This window comes from Mustela lutreola, chromosome 3 (assembly GCF_030435805.1).
Source record: "Mustela lutreola isolate mMusLut2 chromosome 3, mMusLut2.pri, whole genome shotgun sequence".
NCBI classification, from domain to species: Eukaryota; Metazoa; Chordata; class Mammalia; order Carnivora; family Mustelidae; genus Mustela; species Mustela lutreola.
The window spans coordinates 80,680,318-80,698,573 of record NC_081292.1 but is presented as its reverse complement, the minus strand read 5'-3'; the positions used below and the strand labels follow the sequence as shown (position 1 = coordinate 80,698,573).

At 37.5% G+C, this 18,256-nt stretch overlaps 1 long non-coding RNA gene across 4 annotated transcripts in view; it reads left to right on the top strand.

Annotated features, from left to right (window-relative positions):
* Positions 1 to 18,256, top strand: part of LOC131826845 (uncharacterized) — a 210,681-nt gene that overhangs the window by 154,247 nt on the left and 38,178 nt on the right. For 3 of the 4 annotated variants that reach the window (XR_009351775.1, XR_009351776.1, XR_009351778.1), the window contains one exon: positions 106 to 2,544. This is a non-coding gene — a long non-coding RNA (uncharacterized LOC131826845). Of the gene's footprint in view, positions 1 to 105; positions 2,545 to 18,256 lie in introns of those variants that run through there. The other variant, XR_009351777.1, reaches the window with a different exon arrangement.

Below are 18,256 nucleotides of genomic sequence, written 5' to 3'. Positions count from 1 at the left end.
AATGTGACTGTATTTGGAGAAAGGACATTTTAAGAGGTAGTTAAACTAAAATAAGGTCATGTAGTTGGGGCCCTAATACAATATGGTTTTTGTCTTTATAAACAGAAGAAGAAACACTAAGAATGCGCACAAACAGAGGAAAGGCTGAATGAGGACATAGTAAGAAAACATCCACAAGCCAAAAATCAAACCTCTTGGACACCTTGATCTTGGACTTCCAGCCTCCAAAATTGTGAGGAAATACATTTCTGTTGTTAAGCTACCTGTGGAATTTTTGTTATAGCAAACTAATAAAACAACTGTGATAATTTTGCCTTTTTACATTAACATTTTCCTCCATTATTGGTGGGCTAACATTTTCTCATTTCCTCCTACTACCACCAAAACAAACCCAACCAAATCAAACCAAACAAAATAAGAGAAATCATACCGTTTTTCCCCAGCCTGCAGTGGAAGTGGTGAGCTACTGAAGTGGTGAGAAGCATTTCTACTTTTAGATGGTTTTCTGCATCTTTTGGGGCTAACCCCCCAAGGAGCCAAACCCATTGGACCTCTCTTCTGAAAATTTGGTAGTATTATCAAGATTTTTGAAGTTTTGTTAACTCTCTTTGTTAATTGTACACACATTATTTCGATGGGTTAGAAAACAAGCGTATGATGTACTCAAAGTCTTTAGTATCTTTTGATTTTCTTTCTATAATATTCTCTTTTCAAGATAATAAATTGTGTCCTTAATTAAGCTGTGCCCCTTCCTTTGTAGGAGAATCTTGCATAGTTTTAAGCACTTTTAAGTTTTGATGTTATTTATATTGTCCAATTTCAGAAAACTATATCTTGTGTTTCAGCTTCGTTCTGCTATTATTTCATTATTTCATTCTGCCTTCTTGTTTCATAGGAGCCTCTTGAATAAGAGAAAGATTGTGTAAATTTGGGGTCTGTCAGCCTACTTCTTGAGACCTATCCCAGGAGGCTTTGATATTACCTGAAGCAAACCCAGGGTTTCCTAAAACTCAGCTTCTGTGTTTCGGACAGTGCTCTGGTAGAAGTGTCATAAGATCCCTGTCTCCAACCGTATAAGCTAATATCAAGAAACGTGTGACCTTATGAAAACACACTTCTGATGGGCACAGTAGCATAAGCTACCTCTCCATGATTCAAATTTTATAATTGGAATTAACAGTCCAAAAGTGGCATTGGTGCTAAATAGCACAATTGTGCCATCTGTTTCAATGCCATAGTTTTGGGGATTTCTACATGGTATATTGAAAGATTATTTTAAGAGGTGCAGTTTATGATGAAACCTTCTAATAGTGCCTCTTTACTAAACCAACTTGATATTTATAAATGCCTGGGATGGGGGGAAGCTACTGAAATTGTATCACTACCTTCAGAAAGATTTTTAAAGGGCTTGTTTAATATTAATGTAGTGTACAATTACTTTTGAGCTCTTGCCAAGAGTGCCAGGATAATATAGGATATGAATATCCCAGTGTGCCTGAAAATTATTTTAATTTACAAAACCCTACTCAAGCTGCTCTTTGTAGATTTTAAACTTGAGGGCAGATTTTGTAAAGGAGCAGAATATTTGCAAAACTATGCAAATATGCATCAGAATGTAGCCTCAGGCTTATAGCACGTAAAAACACCTGAGATCTTATGGTCCAGAGGGAGACATTACATAATATTCAAAATGACAAGATGCTTCCAGGACTCACAGGTTTTGCAGAAGAGTTCAAAAATGGCTATAAGAAGGGGTGGCATGTTGCCTAAACAGCTCTTCTTCATGGGGTCCTCACACATTCGCCTTTTCTCTTGGTCTCTGTGTTACTCAATTTCTCTCTCCTGGTCTAACATTTAACTCAGCTGCAAAAAACCCCAGCTTTCTTTATTCTCCCTCTCTTTCCAGATTATACCTTGGAGACTTTATCTTTTCCCTAAAAAGTATATTTTCCTAAGCTAAGAGTCACCTATTCTGAGATGAATTATGTATCTTCCATAGTGTCAAAACACTAAACATTTTTAACATAGCACTACAACATATCATATTCTCATGCTTAATGGTATGTTTTTGTTAAAATTATACAAAAATACAAATTATTATTAGACTAAAAGGAGATAGGATAATATTTAATATATACATAAGTGAAGCTTTAATTGAAAACTCTGAACTGGAGCCTAGAGTATCTTTGTTAAAGATCTTTTGGATATTTTGTATAGGGGCAGCAGAAGTTCAGTTTTCTCTGAAGTCCTACCACCGATTGGATGATTCATGCAATAAGAATTTATTCTAACACTAATTTAAAAACAACCCACCAGAGTTTCTATTCATGGAATAGAAAATAAGTACATTCTTTGTGGAGTTATGTAAATTTCTTAAAGCAGTACCTATGATGAGTAGATGAATAGAAATTTTACTGTTAATAATTAGTGCAATTTTTTATTGGAAATATTTTCTTTTCATGGAAGTTTTGGACAAAACGAAAGAAAAATTGAATAGGAGCTTGGCAAATAACATAATGTTATATCTAACCAATAAAATATGTAATATCAGTAGTGATGTGTGTATTGTTATTCTCCTTCCACAGAAAAAGGAAATAGATTGCAGAGAAGTTAAGTGACATCCAAAATTACACACAGAGTAACCAACAAAGTCAGGATTTCAATCCCTGTTTGTTTAATTCCAAAGTTCATGCTCATGCCAAGTAGAAATGCAGCTGCTTAAAAGTGCTATGATTTCAATGATAGTCAAAATAGTCACTTTAAAATGTATGCAAATCTAAAATGTATCCTTTGGAAGGCTGTAGCTTCTTATTCTGTGGCCTGGATAACTGACATGTTTTGGTACCTGACAGATGCCTATTGAACATGGTCCATGCAGTCACCATGTTCACTGTCCTACAATGGCACATGGGAAAGAAGAAACTCCTTCATGTAAAAGTTAATAGTCTCCATTGTGGGAAGAACTGAAGAATAAGCTTAGTTCTTTCAGAGACATTTTACTATTATTATTTTACTTAATCTTCATCATGAAGCAGCAAGGCGATATTATTCGTACTTCTTGTGTGAGAAATGGAACTTAAAGGTAAGGAAGTGGGTCAGAGAACTACTGTGCTAGAACTGAACTCTGACTTAAATCTCAGGTTAATATTCCATACTCTCTACCAATGAAATGTATGAGTAACATTTGACTTTAATTCTAGGTGAGAAGAAAGAACTAGTTGGTAAAATGAGAGTGGAATGTTGGAAGGTAGTTTGTTAAAGTATATCTGTTTCTACAAAACAAATGACCCCAAAACTTCACAGCTCAAAATCATAACCATTTTTGTACTCATGATTCTGTAACTGGGGATTCATGCAAGGCTCAGCAGGTGGCTCATCCACTTCCATGTGATATTCAGGGACTGGAATGCTTAAGATGTTCTTTCCACTCATGTCTAGTTTCTCAGGTGAGATGGCATCAAGGGCTGGCTGGGACCACCAGACTGGAGCAGTGTGTCTGAGATCATAGGACCTCTTTTTTGGCTGTGTTTCTCAGTTTCCTTCTATGTAGCTTCTGGGTCTTTGTCACTCTCCATCTCTCTTGCTCTTGGTCTTGCCCTCACTCTTATTCCCTGTGGCCTGTTCACCTGGTGTCCAACCAAGTTTCTGCATATGGTTTCTCCAGCCGGCTGGCTAGACTTCTTGCATGGAAGCTCAGAGATCCCCCAAGTGGAAAAGTAAAAGCTTCCAGAATTTATGAGTAGTCACAAAATGAACACAATATCTTTCAATCATATTCTTTTCATTAAATAAAGTCATAGGCCCAGCCTGTATTCAAGGGGAAGTCTGCATACTGGGAAATGTGGTTAAATGGAGATAGCAGTTCAAAAGACTACCACAGGCCACTTCCTGACCTCCAGTGATTCATGTTTCCACCATATTTATTATACACTTATCCCCTAGAATGCCTTCCAAATGTCTCATTCTATTATGATGTAGGGCTCATGCTTGAGGTTCCAGATCTCTTTCTCTCAATTAGGTCCACATGCAGATGAGGCTCCTTGGGAGTGGACCTTCTCAATGTGAAGACCTGTGAACTCAAGATCCAAATTTTCTGTTTTTCACTCATGAACACATTTCAGCGAGACAGTGATAGGAAAAACTGGATACCTTTAATCAGAAAGGGGGAAAATAAGAGGCCCACAGCAATCACTGATCCATAGCAATTCTGATATATGACAGGTGCAGACTGCTAGTTCTTTGACTAGGTTCTAGTTCTTACCTGGGAGTGCTTCTCCATGGACCTTGGCTCCTCACTCCAAGTCATATGCCTTTTCTATGAGAAATGGCCTTCACTTACAGGAAGATGGTTTTCACACCTCATGTGTTGGAGGTCCCCAAGACTACCCTCAGTTTTGGTGATTCATTAAAAAGACTCACAGAGATTGGATTTTTTTTATACTTATGTCTATGGCTCATTACGTGAAAGGATACAGATTAAAATCAGCAAAGGGAAAAGGCACATGGTGGGGTGATGTCCAGGGGAAAGCAGTCACAAGCTTTCAGGTATCTTCTTCCATTGAACTGACTCAATGCCTTTAATTATCCCAGTGATAATGTGTGACAATATAAGTAAAACATTTCCAACCAGTAAAACTCACCTGAGACTTGTTGCTTAGGGTTTTTGTTGGTGTCAGTCATACAGGCACACAACATCTCAATTACTCAGACTCCAGACTGTCAGAGAAAAGCAGGCATTCACCATAAATCATATCATCAGCATAAACTTTCTGATCAGACTGGTACTGCATGGCCCAAAGTCTCAGGCATAGAGAATTATTCTTATATCAGAGAGAATATTCCAGGGGTTCATAACTCATTACCCAGGAAGGAGTCAAGGTCCAGTTCTGAAATGATGCCTTTCTTGGGATTGTGCAGTGTTTGAGAAACCCAGATCTCCTAACCTTTTCCTAACCTGCCCTGGGCTCTCCTTTCAGCAGGCCAATCATGTTTTTATGAACAACTGCCTGTAGTATAACATTTATATAACAGATACATGAATATGCTTAACATTTGGAGAAGCCAAGGTGGGACAAAGATATATTTAAGGAAATAACTAATCCATCCTTTAAAGGCATTACATACATTTTTAATTTTTTTGTGTACTGATTTGATTATTTGCTTTCCCCCTTAACCTATTATTTGTACCTTGTGATAAACTTGTACAGAACTATTTAACATAGAAATCAGCTGATGGCTTGCTAAACCCAGTATTTCCACAGACAAGTAATTTTCCATTGACATTACATCTTGAGGGGTTTTTAACTTGATCTTGCAACACATTTGATCATTAGTATCAGTATTGTCACATCACTTATTTACATAAAGTACTTGAATTTTATCAATAATGCCAGTGTTACGCTATACTGCAATGTGATCATGGCACAATTCAATTTTATCACAGAGCACACTGGAAAGAATTACAGAGGTATTTGTCATGCCTTCCCAACAGAATAATCCCTTACCCATATACCAGAAATTACAGTGGACAGAAATGATTACATTTGGCTATGATTTGGTTATTTTTGGATTCCAATTCAATTGGGGGAAAAAGTCAATACTTTTCTCTTAGTTCGGAGGCTTGTACTGAGATTGGCTTCCATTGTGTGGTGTTATATAGTAAGGTTCACATCCCTTTTACAGGAAAGACGCAGGTGGTGTTCAGAGTATTTCCTTTTCTTTTCTTTTTTAAAAATTTATTTGACAGAGAGATCAAAAGTAGGCAGAGAGGCAGGCAGAGAGAGAGGGGGAAGCAGGCTCCCTGATGAGCAGAGAGCCCAATGCGGGGCTCAATCCCAGGACACTGAGATCATGACCTGAGCCGAAGGCAGAGGCTTTAACCCACTGAGCCACCCAGGCGCCCCCAGAATATATTTTTTTTCTTTTTACTTTCTTTTCTTCTCTTCTCTTTTCTTTTTTTAAAGATTTTATTTATTTATTTATCAGAGAAAGAGAGAGAGAGAGCACAAGCAGGGGGAGCAGGAGGTAGAGGGAGAAGCAGGCTCCCCACTGAGCAAGGAGCCTGATGTGGGCCTCCATCCTAGGACCCTGGGATTATGACCTGAGCCGAAGGCAGTTGCTTAACAGACTGAGTCACGCAGACATCCCCAGAATATTTTCTAATTCTGCTCACTGTACTATAAGATATGTCTTATTTTGATCTATTCTTGGGATGAAGATGGTCAAACAGTGTATCAAGGTAAATTACAAGTGCCCTCAGAGAATTTAGATAATTTTAAAAGTCTGTAAGTTTTTCATAGGTGTGTCCCTTGGACCTCAACAGCTAGGATGGAGGACCATTGTCCCATGGTTACTTCAGACTCTATCTGTGTTAAAATAGTCAAGAGACCCTGTTGGGCCAGGAACAAGCCTTTCCACCTGGCTTTATTCAGCACTGTCTGTTGAGTCTGCCTGACTACTTCACTAAAACCTCATTATCTTTCCAGATTGACTCACATCCATTGGTCTCTTCCTAGGAGAGAATACTCTTTAATCTGCTTATTCTAGTTAATGAATCTTTTTCTTCTGAGAGCTTCTCCTCATTAAATAGAATTCAATTTGTCCTGGGACACCTAGACCAGCACCAGTGTCCCTCTAAAACCCTTTCCATCTTGTGGGCCAGTGTTGCTTAATCACCATGCCTGCTGTGGTCACCGTATTCTAATCACACGAGTGCACAACACTTGTTGTGTCCGCCAAAATATTAGGTCCCCCATACTAGGATCAGGTGAATGGTTGGTCACACCTAGATGTAATTTAGTCTGAGTATGTTATAAAACTACCCCACAAACTTCCTTATTTCAAGGGGAGACCATTTCCTAGGGAATTTTAGAGCCACCATGTGATGCTTACTGCTTAAGTCTCATCATCCTTTCTATTCTGTCTCATAGTTTTCCATACACAAAAACAAAGCTGGTATGTATTTGTGCACATGTCAGGCATGCAGTCTCTATGCTTTATCCACTAAAACCAGGAACTTTTCTAAGCATCTGGTCATCAAGGTTTATAGTTATATAGATCCATCTGCCAAGAACTGTACATTATGTGGTCCAATGGTTATATGTGGAGTAGTTCCCAGAAATTCCTTGCCAGATGATATCTTTGGTAATAGATGTAATCTGAAAAATAAGGGTCAAAAGATATTGACATATTACGAGAGTCCCATTCATCATTATTTAAAAATTGGTCTAGTTTATTGTCATACTGATTGCCAAAATGTCTCAAAGCAACCCCTCTCATGTTTGCATGCTTCTATATAACCTTGTCAGGTTCAAAAGCAGGTGTGGTCTTGGCAGTATATAGCTTCACCCTTTCAGACATCTCTTATAATTGAACGAAGAGATTATCATCCCTTCCTCTGAAGCCTTCTTGAGGCATCAGAGTTATATTGGATTTCCATGTTTCATAGTTCATTTACACATTACTTTACCCTTAGCTACTTTTTCTCCTTTTCTCCATTTGTCATTGATTTTTTACCCAACTTTTTTCAATTCTGGAAGGAACATAGGTTCCACCACTGCGCTGGTTCTGATTGCCAGCAGCAATGTTTGTCTAGCAAGTGCCTCCCAATTAGTCTCTTTCTACTGACATGGGATAAGGTTAGGTGTAGACTAGTGGACTATCTTGATCATTAGGTAATACAGCTGTATACACTGTCAACCCTAATTTTGACAGTAAGAATAAAGGCACAATTCACTACATAAAGCCCTTAGGAATTCTGGCATAAATGTTTAAAACTAAAATTCTTGCTTAAGGATCATTTCTGTTTCTAGTACCACTGTTGTAGCTCTTGTCCTGGAGCAGTTGAGGTGACGTGGGGGAAAATTGTATAATCGTGCAAACATACCATACCTTCTTTCCTAGATGTATACAGAAATGCATCAACAAAACAGGATCCTCCATTCTGCAGTATTCAAAACCAAAGAGACTGTCCCTAAGTTGGTTACTCTTACAATCCATTTTAGTAAAAGTTCTTCAGAAAGCTGACAATATCAGTAGTTTCTTGGTTTTGCCTCCCCTCAGTACCAAGACTACCTTCATAGTGATCAGAGGTCCTGGAGGTTCTACCTGTTTATTCAGCATAATTGTCCCTTCAGTAGTGGCTCTGAAATTAAAAGCTATAGCTCAAACCATTTAAAATCTGAAATGGGCACAGGACCAGGTTCTACCCCAACAAAACCCTTTACTTTCATTTCAGCAATTACAGATAAAGATTGAATATTTAATTTGTATCTCATTATTTTGCATTTCCTTCCATATTCAATGACTCAGTTCTTCAGATGTCAGGTCTACGTTCCTAAGTTCCACTGATAATTTTTAACTCCCATAAATGATTGTAGTACAGCAGTTGTCTCATTCCACAAGTGACTTGGTAGCCATTCAGGCATCAGAGTTTTGTCATCCGCCATCCTAGCATCTTGCCTTTTCCCAAACAATTTTTCTTATCATATTTTAAGTGAGTCAGTTCATTCTAGAAAATCCCACCTCTGATGCTCACTGTATCAAAGGTCCCCAAGACCACCCTTGCCTAATGACTCACTGGAAGGACTCACAAAACTCAGGAACCATTGCACTCATAGTTATGGATTATAACAGTAAACTGATACATACTAACATCAGTAAAGGGGCACTATTCAAGAGAAACCAGGTACAAGCTTCCAATGTCCTCTCCCAGAAGTCAATGGACAGACTTAATTCTTCCAGAAGTGATGTGTAACGATATACATGAATTGTTGACCACCAGTGAATCTCACCTGAGCCTTAACCTCCAGTGTTTTTATTGAGATCAGTTATGTAGGCATATAGTGCTACTCAGACTCCAACATCAACCACAAAGCATCAGGTATACAAAACCAGTTCTATGTAGAATATTCCAGGGCTCAGAGCTCATATTCCAGGAGCCATCCAAGGTCCACTTGTGAACACAGGTATTTCCTGGGAATATGAAGTGTTTGAGAAACTCAGGCCAGTTAAGTTAACCCTTGCCCACACAACCTGTTTTCTTAGGAAGCTAGAGGCCTAGAAGCCTCTTTTCATTTTGAATTGCTTCTGGTCTTTTTAGTGCAATATATTATAATTCCTTTGAAAAATGATCAAATTTGTAATGTATCAAATTATAAATCTATCCCATTGAATAAAAGCCGCATCCATAAATCCCTTCAAGAAATACATTTCTCTGCTTTGAGGTGAAAGTCAGGGTGGTGTGGGATAAACTAAAATTCTTAGAAGCTCTACTGTTTACCTGAGCAGTCTATGAGATACAGTCTTAAGATACTTAGAAACGAAGCTTTTTTGTTAATCTGACAGAGTTTATGAGGTTTTGCCTTAAAAATTTCTGAAGTCTCAGCAAAGTGTCTTACAGGGTTTTGTTCCTGGGGTTACTCTCTTACTGGTGGCACTTTGGATTTGATCTTTGCTTTGGGGAAATTGATAATGTTGAGAGTCTTTCACTAAAAAAAGTTGAGGATGAGCAACAGTTTTATTTTAGAACCCAGAAAGTCCTGGTCTTCATATATTCCTCTAAATTTCACTTGAAAATGAAACAGTTTCTTCTTTAGCTCATTTTATTTTTTCCATATTTTATTATAAGCAACTAATAGAAGACAATTGCATTTTGGCATGGAAATCTCCTTAGCCACATCTTTAATTTTATTAAGAATATTTTTTTGTTGTCCATTTACTGAAAGCAAGAGTTTTGCTTGCTGTTCTGCTGTTCTGACACAAATCAGAGCTCATTTCCTCACTGACCTTCCAGCCTTAGGTGTCTTGTGAGGCATCTTGAAGCTTTTCTCATTGCGTGGTCTTGAATCCAATGAGGCATGGCTTAATTTTTTCCACCTTGATCTATGAGTTTCTGATGAGGACGTGTTGAAGTCTCCTACCATGATGATAGCTTAGACCGTTTCCCATAAGATTCCATTGGATTTTGAGAATATCTATATTTGTATTTATCTCAGGGTCATTTTGTGCATATAATTTCATGATTTTATTATATCTATACGCCTAATTGTCCATTTTCATTACTACGTACCATCTCACATCATCTGTCTTCATACTTTTCCTGGGTGGTATTAAAATCTCTATACTATCATTTGACATCTTTTTCCAATTCTTTATTTTCAACATTTCTGTTTTTATGCCTTATGCATATATTATATAAGTGTCAAGTTGTTAGACTAAAAAAACAATTCCAATGGGTGGCTCAGTGGGTTAAGCTGCTGCCTTCGGCTCAGGTCATGATCCCAGCGTCCTGGGATCGAGTCCCGTATCGGGCTCTCTGCTCAGCAGGGAGCCTGCTTGCCTCTCTCTCTCTCCCTCTCCTCTGCCTGCCTCTCTGTCTACTTGTGATCTCTCTCTGTCAAATAAATAAATAAAATCTTTAAAAAAAATAATAATTTCTGATGGATTTGGGCATATTTCTAAGATTGAAAAAAAATGTCTGCTTGTCATTTCTGAGGACATGGTGTTTGGTATGAGACTTTAAAGATGAAAAGCATTCATGCTTGAGACAGAAACTTTGTAAGCAAAAAAACCAAAAACAAAACCAAAAACAAAAAACCCAAAAAACAAAACACAGAAAAACCCCACAAAGAACAAGTACAAAAACATGGAACCAGGGAAGAAAAAACTTGACATATTTGAGGACAAGAGAGATCAGTGGGGCTGAAATCTTGTGTAAGAATTCTCTGAGGAGGAGGATAGGAGCCAGGTGGGGAATGGTCTTGTAGTCAGGTTGAGTATTGAAAGAATCTGTGTCCCAAGAAGGGAGCTCTCCATTACGTAATGTTCCCAGGTTCTTTCCATCCCCAGGGGATCAGAGCATTTACTGAATGGTGATACTGGGAAAAGAAGCTGAGCCTTTCCCTTCTGAGCTCTCTCTTTGGTGGGGGAATACACTTGTATGCAGAAGGCATGTGTCAGGTCTGTGCTCTGTCATGTGATGAGCTCTGCCTGCTGTTGTCATTGAGCTCATGATCATCTGGAAGTGCCACTGTCTAATCCAGGGCTGAGTTGTCTGCAGTCTTAGTTGGCCAATATTCAGGTGATTCTCTAAAGAATGTTATCAAAAGCAAAGACATGCTTTGTCCTCTATATGCCTGTCTCCTGGGTCTATTAGGATGTAAAGTTATTATTTAATCAGCCCATGAAAAACTGACATTAATAGCTTAGTATTTTTTAAAAGTACAGTGAGAAGATTTTGAAGGGTTTCAAGGCAGGGATGAAGCTGATTTATGTTCTGTAAAGATCATTTTTTCTACTGAGAGCAGAATGGAATGTAGAGGTAAAAAATAGAAGTGTGTTAGTAATCCAGCAAAGTAATCCAACAAAGAAAAGTGAGAAATAAAAAACAAAAAACCCTTGAGATTTGTTTAGGTTGAGTGTGGGGAATGAATGATAAGGTGGAGTTTATTGTAGCTCTTGGTTTTTAGGTTTAGTAGTTGGGTCAAAGGTGCTGCTAGGTACTGAAATGGGAAAGTCTGGGAGGATACTATCTTTAGGGGTTTGGAGCTTCTTGAGTCTGGAACACCCATTAGACAATCAAGTATAGATATCAGGTATGTTGTTGAATTAGATGAAGAAGCTTAAGGTTACATTAAGCCAAAAGGCATAAAATTGGGAGCCATCAGTGAAAGGTGGTATTAAACGACTTGGGATTCTTCATAAAATGTAACAAATATTTGATAACCACAATTATGTGGTGGGTGGGTGTGATGCTGTAACAATACAAGGTAGGGGAGAGAGCCAGTGGGAGTGCGGTTATCACAATTACCATCTGCAGAAATAGTTGCTTTATGAACTTACACACTCTCTTCACAGTGGGGATAATCAGAAAGGTATTATGGTATAAAGCTTGAAAAACAATATCAGGAATGTTATGTTTAATCACGGGGATGAACCATCATCTCTGAGTGTAAAATTACTAACTTTACTCTTTTATAATTTATTGTTTGAGTATAATTTTATGAATGTTATTAATTTCATAGAACAATATTTCAGGAAACAGAAAAATGCATATATCAATACCTAAACTCAGATCAAATTATTTTGATACTGTTTAGCTAAAAATAATAGTTCAAAGTATGTTGGGGAGGAATCTAAGATCTAAGGGAGCCAAAACATATGTAAAATTCTATGGAAAATATGTAATTTTTTTATATTAGGAAAAAATTTGGATTCATTTGTGAGAATCACTAAAGAAAAATCCGAAGTCTTTGCCATTATGAAACTGAATTTTTTTAACTGTAAAAAATTAGCAACTTGATAATAATGTAAAAGGATGAAACATTTTTTTAATGATCCAAAGTGGACTAAAACCATCACAACTACTGCCAAGAAAATATCTACAAACAGATTGTCCTCCTATTATTAGATTGGCGTTAATAATTATCCGGGCTCCAAATGGTAGTTTGGAGAATTGCTGAAAGAATACTTTCAGACCAATTCTTCCATTTGAGACAATTTTGGGACTAAGAAATATGTGGAATTGAATTAAAACACTGGTAAAGCAACCTATTTTCTCTTCTCTGTTGCAAATAAGTTTATCTAGCATTCTGGTTGAATTTCTTAGGTGGAGGAGAGGGAAGAAAAGGGAGTGACTTTTATTTAGGCCAGGGGTACAGGAGACCCTAATCAGTGGGTAAGGGTTGCAGGAGTTAGGAGACTGAATCTGACCTCAAGGAGCTCAAGCAACTACTTTACACAGAAGCAGTTCCCCAGACAGATACAATTGCTCTTCCTGGATGATGTCACTGAAACTGAGCAAGAGGGACAGGATGTTACCCATAGTCACCTTTGATGGTGGTGGTGGGGATCCTGCCCACCACAGCTGGAGGGAACATGGGATCAGAAGCCACAGAAACCGAATGTTTGAGAGAAGTTTTATAGCAACAAGCATTTGTTATTCATTGATTCATTCATTTAATAAATACAGTGTACTGCCAAACTAGCCATACTAGGCATATGGTAGGAAACGGAACTCTAATTGTGGGAAGAACAGATGTGTCCTTCTCTTAAGAGTTTACAATCTAAAGGGAGATAATAATTATGAAGGTAAAATGCAGCATGGAAAACACTGTGACAAGAAATGCTATGGATGTCTACACTTCACTCTTTCACATTTACTCCAGCAATAGCCCACTCAAAATTACTGGGGTCCTCTCAATCTCTTTTGTTTAATATGAATGTTGATTATCAAGAGCTTATAGCCTACCTTGACCTAATCAATAGGCCAGTAAATGTGTGATTGGTGAGTTGTTTGGGGGCTATATATGATTCTGCTTCCTCTGGTTTACTCTCCATAATTCCCCAATTTTGTCAGGGAACAAGAGGAATTAAACTTTGTAATTGACTTTATTTGCATGTTTGCTTAAAAAGAGATGTGAAAATAAGTTTTAAACCATATGTAAATTTCAATTATGCATGCCTTTGTTGGCTTCTCTTTGTTTCTGAAGATGTTTATTTGCCTTTCCAATAATTTGTCTCAACATATTATGGAGTAAGTACATTAACAGACCTGATATTTTTTTGAAAATGGAATAAACTTGAAAGTTTAAAAAAAATCTGGGAGATATGAAAATATAAGTTAATGGTACTAAAATTCTAAAGTTCATATTAAAAAAAGTAAGTATATTTCAACAGTAATTTCATTAATCAGAGATAACAATTGGTAATATTTTGTTATATTTTTATATTGTTTTAAGCTTACAATTTCTTTTTTTTTTTTTTAAAGATTTTATTAATTTATTTGACACAGAGAGAGAGAGCACAAGTGGGCAGAGAAGTAGGCAGAGAGAGGGGGGAGCAGGCTCCCTGCTGAGCAGAGAGTGGGGCTTGATTCCAGGACCCCGAGATCATGACCTGAGCCAAAGGCAGAGGCTTAACCCACTGAGCCACCCAGGTATCCTGCTTACAATTTTTCTTAAGAGTATATGAGGAAAATTTTTTTTCTAGATTAGTGAACATAATTTTTTAAAAAAATTTATTTATTTATTTGACAGAGATCACAAGTAGGCAGAGAAGCAGGCAGAGAGAGAGGAGGAAGCAGGCTCCCCACTGAGCAGAGATTCCCAATCTGGGGCTCAATCCCAGCATCCTGGGATCATGATCTGAGTCGAAGGCAGAGGCTTCAACCCACTGAGCCACCCAGGTGCCCCTAATGAACATAATTTTAAATTAACTTTCTAATATTTTTATTTATTTATTTTTAATTTATTTTTTATATTTTATAAACATATAATGTATTTTTATCCCCAGGGGTACAGGTCTGTGAATTTCCAGGTTTACACACTTCATAGCACTCACCATAGCACATACCCTTCCCAATGTCCATAACCCCCCCCAACCCCCCTCCCCCCAGCAACCCTCTTAAATGAACTTTTAATGGTTGTAGTATTTTATTGTGTGAATGTACCATAAATGACATAATGTACCATAAAATTATGAGGATGATTTTATATTTTCCTTATAAAAAAGCTACAATTAAGATATTTGCACACATCTTTTTAGTTTCATGCACATATGCACAAAACAGAGAAAATTAATCACTAATGACTTGAAGGAAAGGTTTTCCTGTTTTCCTACCAGGCATAAGGTGAGGCATGATAGGATTAGGTTCACCAAGATTTAGTAAAAGTATTGCTTATTATAGACATTGCTTAACAAGGAATCTTTGAGAATGAATGAATCTTTGTTAAATCTTAGTATGATTTGTCAAGAGATGCCCAGGGAAGGAGAATGCTAGTGAGGGGAGGCAGAAACCCTGGGATGGAAGTCCAATAAGAAATTATTATGGGGGCTAATTGTAATGTTACGGTAACAACCCCCAGAAGTTAAAAGAGAATAGTGGACCTGGAGTCTATTCTGACCCTCTCATAGCTCTAACCATTGTCTTCCTACTTTCTTCATATCTCAGCTCCTGAGGTCTGTGAAGGAAGGACTTTATAACTTGTTATTTGTTGTTTATTTTTTAAAAAATTCTATTATATTTACAATAGCCAAGATACGGAAACAACCCAAGTATCCATCCACAGATGAATGGAGAAGATGGGTAAAGAAGATAAAGAAGATATAGATATAATGGAATATTATTCAGCCATAAAAAAGAATGAAATCTTTTCAGTTGCAATGACATGGATAGAGCTAAAGAGTATTATGCTAAGCAAAATAAGTCAGAGAAAGACAAATACCATTTTATTTCATTCATATGTAGAATTTAAGAAACAAAACAAATGAATAAGCAAAGAAAAACAGAGACAAACAGAAACAACAAAACAGACTCTTAAACACAGAGAATAAACTGGTGATTGCCAAAGGGGAGGTAGGTTGGGAATGGGTGAAATAGATAAAGGGGATTAAAAGTACACTTACCTAGGTGAGCACTGAGTAATGTGTAGAATTGCTGGGTCATTATATTGTACTCCTGAAACTAGCACAACACTATATGTTAATTATACTCCAATAAAAATGTTATTATATAAGCATCTTTACATTGCCATTAATACAGGTTTTAGTCTGCATACAATAAACCTAGGATAAGGTGGTTGTCCATTCTGAGGTGGAATTGAAAAAACTGACTAAGGAGGGTGAGGAACAGTGAGTTTTTATCACAGGTCCAAAAGACATGAGTATTAAAATTAAGTGAATCCAGACTACCAGGTAGTCAGCATAAGGGTAACAGGATGGGACTGGTGACCAGTCTTAAGCCAGACTCCATCCTACAGGAAAAAACACAGTTTCCTTGTGGGGAGAATTCTTACTGCCAACCCAACTAACAAGGCAACAAGCACAAAGAGGCAATGACTGTTGTTCACAGATTTGCAGGTGAGAAAAATGCAAGAAAATCCTTGCCAAGATAAAAATAGCTTCTCTTATACCTCCAGATTCCCCTTCATCACATCAATGCACCAATAACAACACTGGTAAAAGGTATATTACCAAGTACTCATACCAAGTACCTTCAGAGGTAAGACTGTTTTCTCCTCATGGAAAACAGCCCAGTGCGGTTGGAAACTGTGATTGTTATCTACTATCCTTAATCACATCAAAAGCTGTTAACACCTTTCTCTGAAATATTCATTGTGCATATTGTAAAAGTGAATTTGTAATTCTTGTGGCTTTCTAAATGTTACTAGATCAAATAGAAGGATTTGTTATCATTATGGTTTGCATTTGCCTATTCCTGATGATCAGCGATATTGAGTATCTTTTGCATGTTACTGTCCAGTTTTCCCAACACCATTTGTTGAAGAGACTCTTTTTTCCACTACATATTCTTTTCTGCTTTGTTGATGATGGATTGACCATATAGTTGTGTCTCATTTCTGGTTTTCTATTCTGTCCCATTGATCTGTGTGTCTGTTTTTGTGCCAGTACCACACTATTTTGATCACTACAGCTTTGTAACAGAACTTAAAGTCCAGAATTGTGATGCCTCCAGCTTGCTTTTATTTTTCAAGGTTGCTTTGGCTATTCAGGGCTTTTCGTGGTTCCACACAAATTTTAGGATTGCTTGTCCTAGCTCTGTGAAAAACACTGTTGGTATTTTGATAGGGATTGCTTTAAATGTGTAGATGGCTTTGGGCAGTATAGACATTTTACCAATATTTGCTCTTCCAGGCTATAAGCACAAACCATTTTTCTATTTATTTGTGTCATCTTCAATTTCCTTTATCAGTGTTTTAGGGTTTTCATAGTTGGCTTTATTACTAGATATCTTATTGTTTTTGGTGCAATTGTAAATGAGATTGATTCCTTAACTTCTCTTTCTGATGCTTTGTTATTAATGTATGGAAATGCAACAGATTTCTGTATGTTGATTTTGTGACCTGCAACTTTACTGAATTAATTTATCAGTTCTAGCAGTTTTCTTGGTATAGTCTTAAAAATGGTGTGCATGAGATGCAGTCTAAACTAGTACTCTTAACTGCTAGGGTAAATGAGGCAGAAGAATGAATTAGTGATCTAGAAGATAAACTGATAGAAAGGAAGGAAGAGGAAGAGGCCTAGAACAAATACATCAAAACCATGAAAACAGACTTAGAGAAATCAACAACATCATGAAATGCTCCAATCTCAGAATTATTTGTGTTCCTGAGGGGGTGGACAGAGAAAGAGGACTAGAAGATATATTTGAGCAAATTGTAGCTAAGAACTTACCTAACCTGGGGAATGAAACAACCAACCATTCATGTCCCAGAGGCAGAGAGGACCCCTCCTAAGATCAAAGAGAATAGACCAATGCGGCAGCATGTAATAGTAATACTCTCAAATCTTAGAAGCAAGGACACCATCCTACGGGCAGTTAGGGGGAAGAGATTCCTTATGTACAGAGGGAAGAACATCAGAATTATGTCAGACTTGTCCACAGAGATCTGGCAAGTGAGAATGTGATGGAAAAAACATATTCAGGGCATTAAATGAGAAGAACATATAGCCAAGAATGCTTTATTTGACAAGGCTGTCATTCAGAATGGATGGAGAGATAAAGAGCTTCCAGGACCAGCAGAAACTGAAAGAATATGTGACTACCAAGTCAGCCCTGCAAGAAATACTAAGGGGGAATTCTATAAAAGAAGAAAGAACCTAAGAGAAATATGGACCAGAAATATACAGAGACAATCCATAGAAACAGGGACTGTATAACAGTAGGATGGCAATAAACACATATCTTTCTGTAGTAACCCTCTAAATGCTCCCATGAAATGGCACAGGGATACAAAGATAGGACCCATCCATATGCTGCCTACAAGAGATTCAGTTTGAACATAAAGGAACCTCTAGATGAAAGTGAGGGGATGGAGAACAATTTTTCAGGCCAATGAACCTCAAAAGAAAGCTGGGGTAACAGTTATATCAGACAAACTAGAATTTAAACCAAAGACTATAATAATGGATCCAGAGGGACACTATATTCTTTTTTTTATATAAAGATTTTATTTATTTATTTGACACAGAGAGATCACAAGTAGGCAGAGAGGCAGGCAGAGAGAGAGAGAGAGGGAAGCAGGCTCCCTACTGAGCAGAAAGCCCAATGCAGGACTCCATCCCAGGACCCTGAGATCATGACCCGAGTTGAAGGCAGCGGCTTAAACCACTGAGCCACAGGTGCTCGGGGCACTATATTCTTAAAGGGTCTATCCAACAAGAAAAAATCTAATAATTGTAAATATCTATGCCCCCAACATGGAAGCAACCAACTGCATAAGCCAGCTGTTAACCA